Genomic DNA, 11795 nt, shown 5'->3' with positions numbered 1-11795 from the left:
GGTGATGCCAAGGTTAGCGAATGCTCTAGGAGCCCGTCCTGGTCTTCTGGGTGGAACTTCCATGAGTTTAGCCCTATCACACTTAATGTCATCTTGAGCAAAGGTCGATACATGGTACTTGCCATTCTCGATATTATCTTGGATGATATTCTTTAGTTTGTAGCAATTCTCGGTGTCATGCCCCCTTCCTCTATGGTATTGACAATACGAATTGCCATCCCAAAACTTAGACTTCCTTTCCGGATCTGGGGTAGGCCCTATTGGTTCAAGAAGACCTAGAGAGGATAATTTGTTTAAGGCTAGGGCGTACGGTATGCCTAGACTTGTGAATGACCTGGGAGAGTTCTTTGACAAAGGCTCCATGAGGTTGACTTTGTTGATTTTGATGCTTGGATTGGAAGAACTAGAGATAAGTGTCTCGTTTGTTGCTTTAGGACTGTCAGGTTGAGGGTTTGTCTGGACACTTTTCATTTTGGCATCAAGCTTCTTACCCATTTCAGCAAACTGGTTCTCCATGTTAGAAAGTCGAGAGTTTAGGCTATCAATAGTCCCCTCCATTTTGGCAAATCTATTGTTGAAGGCAATGGAAAGCATGAGCATTCCATTTTGGATATCGTCGTCTTCAAGCATGTTGACATCTCCGCCGTCATAAGGATCGAGGAGATGAGAACAGTCTAGAGATGATTCTTCGTCATGTTTAATGATATTAGACCCAAGAGGGTCGATTTTCTTAGATTGCGCGACAGAAGGTGGCTTAGGAAGCTTGCCCTCTTCGATCATATCTTGGATGGTGTGTTTCAAGAGAAAACACTCTTCAATATCATGGCCTCTACCTTGGTGATATAAGCAGTATTTGTTGCCCTTCCAGAGGTTCACCTGTTTTTCTAATGGTGGATCCGGAGTCGGCCCTATTGGATGTAGCTTGCCTTGGGCAGAAAGTCTCTTCAAAGCATCGGCATAAGACATGCCTAAATCGGTAAGCACCCTTTGATGCCTCCCAGGTTTCTTTTCAGCTGTTTTCGGCTTTCTAGGACGACAGTTATTGCAAGAGATAAGCTTTGGACGACCTAGACTAGAGGTTTCTCTAGGTGGCGTGTTCTTTTCCATCATCCCATTTTCAAGGTTGAGGACGCGAATGCTCAAATTTTCCACTGTAGCTTGAACTCGTAGGACCATGGTATAAACGCCTTGGAGAGACACGGTGATTGTGGCTTGAACTCCTTCGTGACCTTGCTGACTGACGGAACTTGCTGGATTCCTACTCTACAGAAATGACGCGCATTAAAACTCGATTCGACATGGGATCACGCATACCAAGGCAACAAACAAAGGAATGGACAAGACGACAAATCTAGACTTGACTTGTGAATTCGTGAAACGTCGTGAGCGACTTCTCGTGTTTGAATTCAAGGTGCTTGACTTTAATTTTAGACTCGAGTGTTGACTTTGACGGAGTGACCTTCATATGATTGACTTTATTGACGGGATTGATGACACGTGTTGATTCTAGACTCGAGGTTTGTGTATAGGTGTTAAGAAGACTGTTGTAGCTTAGACTCAAATATGAGGCCCATTAAGACTCGTGTGTTGAGCCTCGGAACGTGTGACTCGAGGTGTTTTAGATCCTAACTGAATTGGGGTAGGGGGTCCAAAATAATGGCGTTACGCCTTAGGACTTGACTTGAACTTTGAAAAGACCCAAAATGTAAAGGAAGACGGGTTCATGACTTGACGGAGTTCCGACTAGGACATAGTCGGTTTGAACTTTGACTCTAACTTAGCCCAATTGAATTTACATATTTACATTTACATGTTGGAAAATATTTTGAATAAAACGTTTTTTTTTTCTTTTTTTTTTTTTCTTTTTTTTTTAAAAAAAAAACGTTTTTTTTTTTTCGTTTTTTTTTGTTTTTTTTGTTTTTACGTTTTTTTTTGTATTTAGTTTTGAAATGGGTTTTAGGCCCGAAATTTGACTCGATAAACGGACAGAATTTCGACTGGATTTTGCGCTAATCAAATGGCCTATTTCGAAATTTTGATTAAGAAAAGGGGTTTTGATTTTTGAAAAATCGTCATGGTTTTGTTTAGAAAATGGTGATCATGTAATGTACAAGCATTTATACAAGCATTATAACGGGATGCTGAGTGCATTTAAGAGGGTTTTGGTTTAAAGGGTGGGTTGCCATACCGAACCATCAAACCCGAAGTCTGTGGAGAGGCTCGTGCCAAACAAGAGTAAGGCCGATTCCTAGTCCATTTCCTCAAGTAGTGAAGGCCCTTGATACAAACAAGAGTAAGCATCATGGTATGGATGACATCAATCGCTATCCATCCTTAGGCCCAAATAAGAATTAGGACCGTTTAGACGGGACGATTGGTCGAATGGGTTGGGTTGGGCCTAGGAAGGCCGAATAAACGATCTAGGAAGACCGAGTTATGAAAACCGACAATTGTCTTGTACAAACTTATTCCCTAACCTTGTTCGAGTTTCACCCTTAGCTACACGTAAGTGTATTATCCCCAGCGGAGTCGCCAAACTGTGGACAGCGGGCCGCCCACGGGGGCGCTTGGTGAGGAGCGAAAACAAGCGTTTGCATTTTGTATGGAGTAGACACCAATTTTTATGGGAAATTGGAACCGTTCGAATACCTCGTGTCATGTCAAGACACAAAGTAGTGACATGAACACTAAGCAATCGTTACCCTTAGCATTCTATGTCTAGAATGACTCTTGTGGATGCCAATGAACACGGGTGCTCACGGAGATCTGGAGTAAGGGGTGAGGGTACGTATTAGGAAGCTCTTTTGATCGAACACCTAATCCCGCCCGCCTCGATAGCGGCCTCTACTAATGATTAGGGAAGTTATCTATACTCGATATATCGTCGGCTATATGCATGCAATGCAACATCCAAGTTTTAATCCTAGCATGTGAATTTAACTAAGTCGGTTGACACGTAATTAGCAAACAATTGGGTCGAAGTAGGATTTAATGTTGATTACATGTAAGAACATACAAACAGTAAAAGAAATACAATAATTATGAATTACAATAATGAAAATTACAATAATTACATTGGATAGGCGATTTATGTCGAAAATACCTTTAAAACGGATAATTTGAGAAAATGGAATAAAAGAATAAAAATAACAAATTAACGAACAGGAATTAGAAGGTGATAATAAGGATATTAGTTAGTTACGAAAGCTAATTAATTAGGTCAAGGCAGAAAAGGAGTTCAGAGGCAGAACTCATCCTGGAACAAAGCGCAAAGAGATCGCGCCCTGCGGAAGAGCGCGAGCAGACGCCGCGTCTGTTCCAAGGGTGAATTCTCGGGCCGTGAAGCCGAATCGCAAAAACCGTTAATGTCGATTGGTAATTTTAATGATGGATTAAAATTATTTACTCGGATGGAAGTGTTTAACAGATTAATTACATGTGAATGATGGTCATAAAAGCGATAAAACACGGATGAGACGGAATATAACGAATTAATTACATGATGAAGCGAGGTTAATGAATGAGTCCTCTATTGAAATCAATTAACTAGTCTAAACATGATGAATGTACAACGAATATACGACAAACATGTGAATAAACAAACGAAAACTATATCAATGGCGAATTCCAGAAACTCAATATGGTTAAATTGAATCTCTAAAATCCGGGTTTGAATTTAATGACGAAAACCCGTAAATATGGATTATTTAGGATTTAAGTCGGACTTACGATGATTAGAACATATTAACGAATGATGAATTATATACATGTGATTATTAAACTATCATGTGAAAGAATTAAAGAACAAACAAATACAAATCAAATACGAACAAGAACGAATTACAGAGGACGAAGAAGAAGAAAAGAAGCGAGAAATCTGCGGCCCTCACGAAGAGGCGCGGCAGAACTCGCGCTCCTTCGAAGAGGCGCAGCAGTTGCTGCGTCTTTTCTCGACTGTCAGTCTTCTGAAAATCCGTAAGAAAAGGTTTTAAAGACGGTTTTAGAAATCGGTTTTAATGAGGTATTTTCGACGTAAACCTTACAATAATGATACAATAATTAAAATACAATAAATAAAAGAGGAATTACACCCTCAGACTTACATGTTGACGAAACGAGATGTACTAAGATATCGATTAGTGATGCTCGACGCGAATGCAAAGAGAGTGCCCTCGTAAGAGGAAAACGATTAAAACAAATTGATTAATTAGATTGATTATTGTGGAGTTGGTCAAATTGGTCGGTCATGCAACGGAGAGGCTGGTACCCGGAAAGATCCGAGCTTACGTGGTCGGAAGTCCAAGCACGTAGGCGCCAATTAGTAAGAACGAAGTCTAGAATGCAAAGGGAGAAGAGAAGGGCGGACACTCGCGTGAGAAATATGAGGAACGAAGGCTCCTATTTATACTAATCACGCGACGGAATTATGGTAAGACTAGGATACGGTAGGAAAGATCCGGAAATAACCGACTTAGGTTAAAACACGGAAACTTGGACAAAATGAAAGCCCTGGGGAAGAGGCGCAGCAGAGCTGCGTACCTTGGAAGAGGCGCAGCACCTGCTGCGTCCTTTCCCGGGTAGGTTCCTCTGCGCGTAGAAAACGCGTTTGACAGCCTGTCGTATTTTAGGCATAACTTTCTCTACAAGACTCGGATTAAGGTGATTTCGGTGGCGTTGGAAAGCTAAGAAAGAGATCTAGAACTTTCTATGAAATAGGCCTGATCCAAAAAAGTCGTTATCACCTCGTAAAACGGGCCTAAAGGTCGGGTTACCATTTTAGCTAAATGAAATGCACATTTTGTAATGTAAACTTTATGTTTAGCCTAATGAAGTGACATGGGACTCAAAATGAGATATAATCTCAACATTTTATGACCCCCTAACCTTAGGTAGACAAGCACATTGTTTTGACTCGGGATTTGACGGTTTTAGGAAATGAAGACGGTTTTTGACCCGGACTCCAAATGTACTCTAATTACTGTCAAAACGACCGTATCGGCACGTAGATGACAACTAAGAGGTCGACATTAATGTTTGAGCAATCACTTGACGATAAACTTACGAACTGTCACAAATCGTTCCGCGTATCAAACATGCGGCCCAATCATCACCGGGTGGTTTGCGAGGGGTGCAGAAACGAGGTGTCTACACTTTCATCAATCTTCATTGCTTTAAGGACATCAAGCATGATCAGGTTCACTGAACTGCCTCCATCTACCAGGATTCTCATGACACGTGCGGTTCCTATTTGCATGGTGATGACCAGGCTGTCATGGTGGATGTCCGGAATGCCCCGCATATCGTTGTCGTCAAAAGTAATTTGAGGTAAATTGCTAGGTTTAAAAGGAGATTTCATTTTTGACTCCCGACAATTTTCTTTGCAAATGAACTGTCAGCCACAAATTTCGATCCTCCATTGATGAATTTGACTTCATAGATGGGTGGTGCAGGGGGCAAGTCACGTTGTTGCCTTTCTGTGTTCCTTCTTGTTCCATCATCTTCCCTGCTCTTTGTTGGCATCAGGTCTTTCAGATATCCTTTCTTTAGCAGGTAAGCCACTTGTCTGCGCAGTCCCATGCATTCTTCTGTTGTGTGACCTATATCCATGTAAAATTCACACCACTTGGTGGTATCCTTCCTTGGGTTGGGGTTGTCTGTCTTCTTTGGCCACTTGACAATGTCTCCCATATGGTCAAGTCTTTTGACCAGTCCTGCAATGTCAACAGAGAAGTTATATTCTTGGATAGGAGGATAAGTATAGGAGTTACCTCGTTGTTCATGTGTATAGTTGACTTCTGATCTGTCAGGTCTTGTATAAGGAGATGGCCTGGAACTGCTTCCTCTATGGTTAGAACTTTTTCCGTTGACTTTGTCATATCCTGAATTGCTGTCAGCATTATCTGCCTTGTAGCCTTTGTCTTCTTCCAGCCTGATATAGCTTATAGCTAATGCCTGGACATCTTCAAAGGTATGACAGGGCTTCATGGTCATTGCGTCATAGAAGTCACTGTCCAGGGGTAACCCTTGCCTGAAAGCTTCCACGGCTGTTCCAACATCACATCTGGGGATTGAAACCTTTTCTTTGTTGAATCTTGTCATGTAGGATCTGATTGATTCTCCAGGCTTTTGTTTAATCTGTATAGGTCACTTTGGATCTCTTTTCTAGTTCTCTGCTGGCAAACCGATGATTGAAAGAATTGACCAGGTCGTGCAAAGACTTGATGCTTCCATTTGGCGGGTTTATGTACCATTGCGGGCGAGGTCCGTTCAGGGTTGTTCCAAATCCTTTACACATGCAGACTTGGCGTAGTTCACTGGGAATTGATGCTGCCAACATCCTTTGCTTGTAATAGGCAACATGATTTTGTGGATCTGTGGTCCCATCATAGATTCTCATTGAGGGAACCACAAATTTCTTTGGCAGGTCTATTTTTGCTATTTCATCCACAAAGGGTGAATCAGCATAACTTTCTGGATTTGCTTCTTCAATTGGGGTAGGAACTCCTGGAATCTTCTCAAATCTTTCATGGAGTTTTTGGATTTCCTGGAGCATAGCCATCATGATGGCTGTGTTGGTCTGATCCGGTGAGGTTTCTTCATTTTGGAATTCCTCTGAGTCTGTTTCTTCTCCTGTTTTGGACTTTGGTGGAGTAGGAGTGCCAAGATTAGAGAAATCAATGTTCCTGATGATTGAGGAGAATGGTGTGCCAGGCTGAACTTTCAACTTTGATCCTGAAGCTTTTTCTCCCAGCTTTAGTTTCAGGCTGGATTCTGATTCTTTCAATTTTGCAACTTCTGCTTCAGCCTGGGCCATTTTTTGTTTCAACTATTCCATTTCCAACAATTGTTGTTTGGTGGCAGCCAGTTGTTGCTCAACGCTATCTCCTGCCATTTCTCAAGTTTTTTGTGGTGTTTAGTTATGGGTTTTGATTATTTTTGAGCTAGATGCCCTACGGTGGGCGCCAATTGTTTTGGCAGGGATTTCACTGAATAAGAACTTCCTGCCAGGGGTTTATGTGTAGGGTGATCTAAGTCAAACAATCCGCCTGACTATTATTGTTAAATAAAAGAATAAATAATAAATAAGGACACAAAGATTTATACGTGGAAAAACCCTGGGAATAAGGGAAAAAACCACGAGCACCAAGCCAGGAGTGATTGTTACTATGATCTTTGATAGCCTGACAGAGTATTGGTATATCAGGCGTGACAGGCTAAATTATATTTCTTAAGAGTACAAGAATATAAGTGAGAGTAAGAGTGTGTTGTCCTTTTTTTCTGATTTTATCTTCTCTTGTATTTATACTCGCTTTTCAAGTCTCCTTTGCTACCGTTTAGGGTTTCCTGGTAAATAGGGCTTGTGCCCTATTTACCCGGAGGTGGTTGCCCTTTATTCATCCGTTGCCTTTGACTATTTTTCACATCTTTTCCTCTTGAATTGGTCTTCCTTGTTTGTAGGGAGCATATGTAAACTGCTTGGTTCTTGCCTGTTGCGCATGTTCAACATTTTCTTGTGCCTGACTTGTTCTCCTTTCAGCCTGCTGGTTAGCTGTTGCTTGCCTTACATCAACTCCTGTTTGGTGCCTATCCATAATTGATAAATGCCTGGTTTCAGGTGTCTTTAGCTTGGAACTTGGTTTTGGTTATTGCTTGGCCTCTGTCAGGTCAGGCAAGATAATTCTGGGCCCAACATTTACCATGTCATCTCTTTTTGTTATTGGTTCTTCTCTATTTTTTTGTTTGAACAATTTTGATATGAGTGAGTAGTGATCCTTCTAGGGTTTAGGGGGAGTCTAAATGGGATTATTGGGCATGATAGTTTGATTATTTTGAGTCTTTGGTGAAATATTTGTCTTTCTTAGTATTGCATACAAGGTGTTTGATGAATTGTGTGAGTGAGAACTTGTGCTTTTTTCTCTTAGTCGCTTAATTCCTCCATTAAATGAGAGTTTGTGGTGGTCTTGTTGCATGCTTAGAATGGTGTGTTGCTTAATGAGAGTTGGTAATCACCTTTAGGATAATCATGAGATTGATTTGCATCCTAGGATAAACCCTCACCATTGACCCCTTGAATCGATTTGTTTGCCTCTTAAAACCATTTAGATGAACCCGAAAACCCTAGCCTTTAATCAATCGTATACACTTCCTCTTAATTGCTTGCATTACTTACAACTAGTCGTTTAAACCAACTCACTTACTTTCATTTTTGACTAGACTAGACTCTTATTTATACTAAGCAGAAACCCCTCCATCCTTGTGGTTCGACCCCGATTTACGCACTAAATTGGGTTATATTTTGTTGATGGTAAGAGACTTGACCCTACCACTAAATCTTACCCTAGACTAGACTCCTATTTAGACTAAGTAGAAATCCCTCCATCCTTGTGGTTCGACCCCGATTTACGCACTAAATTGGGATATATTTTGTTGATGGTAAGAGACTTGACCCTACCACTAAAGCTTACCCATCAAATGGCGCCGTTGCCGGGGATGGCGTTAGGTTATATTTAGTTTATCAAGATTCTTAGGTTTAGTCTTATCTCACTTGTTAGTTTGTTTTAGTAGTTGTGTGTTTCATTGTAGAGTGTGTGATTTCTTGCCTTCCCCTAGTGTGTAAAGACACTAGGAGACTAACGGTTTATTGAGTGCATGCCTAGAAGGAACCACTATGCTCTACTCTTCAATTCCGACCCCGAGAGGCTTTTTAGGACCTTGAGGACAAGGACCCTTGATAGAGTTCGGAACCCTCCACGGGCAAACATTGATAAACCAAATTCACACACCCCACAAAATATTGATACCACATCCACACTTCAACCAAACATCACAATTGAGACTCTAATAGAAAACCCTTTTCATAACTTCCCTATTCCAAATAACCCACCTCAATCACCACCCCCTCATATACCAAATCCTCCACCACAAATGGCTCTACGAGATCACAACCGGCCTAACCATAATGATTCATGTAACCCTATTAATTTTGGCACCTTGGCCCCAAACAACTTTGAAATGCATCCCGCCCAAGTCGGGTTGATTGAGAAGGATTTGTTCGGGGGGCATATTGAAGAGGATGCCCATGCTCACCTCCGGAAGTTTAAGAGGAAGGTTTCAATGATGAAAAAGAATGGGGTGTCCGAGGACACCTTGAGAATGATGTTGTTTCCGTTTTCATTGACGGGCAAGGCGGACCGGTGGTTGAACATTCACCCCCCGGATACCTTCACGACATGGGATGCCTTGGCTAAAGCATTTATGGCCAAATATTACCCTTCATCAAAGACCGCAATGCTCGTAATGAGATTCATACATTTCAACAAGAAGACGGGGAGTCTTTAGGTGAAGCTTGGGACCGATATCAAGACTTAATAGCAAGTTGTCCCCATCATGGAATCCCGGAATGGTACATCACTCAAACATTATTTCAAACGTTGCTACCGAGGACTAAGGAGATGGTTAATGCCTCCGCGGGGGGAGGATTTGATCACTTGAATGATGAAGAGGGCACGACATTGATCAAGAAAATGGTAGATTCGGAAGCAAACTATGGTTCTAAAGAAAACTTGCTAAGAAGGAATGGGAAGTTCCCTAAGGAAAACCTCTCCAATTCCGAGACGAATGCCAAGCTCGACTTACTCACAAAACAACTTAAAAAGCTACAAAGAAATCAAGTGCACCAAGCCATAACCTCACATGGGCCACCCATGGAGGAAGTGGTTCAAACTCTGAGTTGTGAGCTTTGTGGAGGGAGCGGTCATACCTATGATTTGTGTGCCAACAACTATACTGGTGGCTATGAAGAGAATGTCCAAGATGTTAATGCTTTCCAAAGCTATAACAACAATACAAGACCACCAAGACCACCCTACAACAATCCCAATGTCTACAACCCAAACACCAACTTCTACCATCCCGGTTTAAGGAACCACCCCAATTTTAGCTACAAAAGTACCAATGTTCAAAACCCACAACACCTTCAACCACAAGCCCCAAATAATCCACCCGGTTTTTCTCAACAAAGGGGAACATTCCCCAACCAAAGGACTAACGCCGGAAATCAAAACCAATGGCCAAACAACAATCAAAACCAAAACTATGGTAACCAACCACAAGGGTACCAAGATTTTGGTGGAAATCAAAGCAACCAAGGGTTTTACCAAGGGAATCAAGTGAACCAAGCCAATCAAGGATTTGGGCAAGGGTATGTTCAAGGGTTTCAAGAACAAGGCTAAGGATCAAACTTCAACAACAATGGTCCTAGAGCTAACTTCCAAGGGGAACAAAACAACAACCAAGGTTCCAACACTCGGTATGACTATGGGTTCCCTCTACCCATAGCTAACCAACCTTATCAAGAACCCCAAGGCGAGCTCTCTCAAAATGAGCTTTTGAAGATGATAAAGAACTTGCAACTTCAACATGTCAAGAAATGGCTAATTTTGCCAAGGCAACCCAACAAGAACAAGCAAACTTGAGGGCTACCTTCCTTAAAGACATGAGAGAAATGGAATCAAGGATGGCCTCTCACGCTATGGCTAATCCTCAAAGACCGCCCGGTGGCCTATTGGCCCAAGGACAATGTTCCAAGGACGCCTCAAATAGCCACCATGCTCATGCGGTAGTGTTAAGGAGCGGTGTAGAGCTTGAGGACCCCTACAAAGACCTTGAGTTGGAAGTTTATGAAGAGCCCAATGGGAATGGGTTGGAAATGAATGGTGAAGAGGGAAGCTCACCCATGGTATCGTCGACTAAAGCTAGTGAAGATAAGAAGGGGGAGAAAGCTTGTGAAGATTCGTCAAGAAGTGGAATTCAAGTGGATAAGGATGTTGATGGATATGTGGAAGACCTCCCTTATGAGGAGGAAGCTATTGAAGAAGTACCTTTGCAACACTCTAAGAAGGTAACAAAGAATTCGGCTACCCCAAAGGTATCTTCCAATTCACAACTTGTTCCTAAAATTCCTTACCCTTCAAGAGCCATTAAGAGTAGGGAAAACCTTAAGTATGCCAAGTTTTGTGATATGCTTGAGAAACTTGAGGTTACCCTACCCTTTACGGAAGTGATTATGAACATGACAACTTACTCAAAGTTTTTAAAAGACATTTTGACCAAGAAAAGAGTCTTGGGTGACCAAGAGATAGTGGCTATGGAAGAGGCATGTAGTGCTCATAACCTTAACAAAATGCCTACTAAACTTGGTTACCCGGAAAGCTTTTCAATCCCATGTGTAGTTGGTGGTGTTCCTATATCAAGAGCTCTTTGTGACTTGGGAGCAAGTGTGAGTGTTATTCTTTTGAAAGTTGCAAAAGAGGATTGGCATTCAAAACCTTGCTCCCACTACCATGACTCTCCAATTGGCGGATAGGTCCGTCAAGCGCCCTATGGGGGTGCTTGAAGACGTACCCGTCAAGGTTGGAAAGCTTTTAATCCCCACCGATTTTGTTGTCCTCGATATTCCGGAGGATAGCCATACCCCCATCATCCTTGGTAGGCCATTCTTGGCTACCGGAGATGCTCTTATTGATGTCAAGAATAGGCGGCTAACCTTCCAAATTGAGGGCAACAATGTCGAATTTAACCTCCTGAATTTGATGAAAGGTCCGAGGATGGAAAGATTGAGCACTATTGATTTGATAGATGAGGTAGTACATGAAGTAGCCCGTGAAGAAGCGGAGATGGAAGAGGTTTTTCAAATCTCCTTGCATGATGAGGCTATGAAGGAATATCATGAAGTTGATGAGGAACTATTGAAGAAAATGGAAGGTTTTCTCCCTCCAAAGGTACAACTCAAACCC

At 41.9% G+C, this 11795-nt stretch overlaps 1 non-coding gene across 1 annotated transcript; it reads right to left on the bottom strand.

The window, feature by feature from the left end:
- Positions 1 to 9288: 9288 nt before the first annotated feature.
- LOC141603772 (small nucleolar RNA R71) lies at positions 9289 to 9394 on the bottom strand. The gene has a single exon (XR_012525625.1). It is a non-coding gene; the product is annotated as a small nucleolar RNA R71 (small nucleolar RNA).
- Positions 9395 to 11795: the final 2401 nt, after the last annotated feature.

The sequence above is a fragment of the Silene latifolia genome, chromosome 9 (genome assembly GCF_048544455.1).
Source record: "Silene latifolia isolate original U9 population chromosome 9, ASM4854445v1, whole genome shotgun sequence".
Taxonomy (NCBI): Eukaryota; Viridiplantae; Streptophyta; class Magnoliopsida; order Caryophyllales; family Caryophyllaceae; genus Silene; species Silene latifolia.
This window is presented reverse-complemented; position numbering and strand designations above follow the sequence as displayed.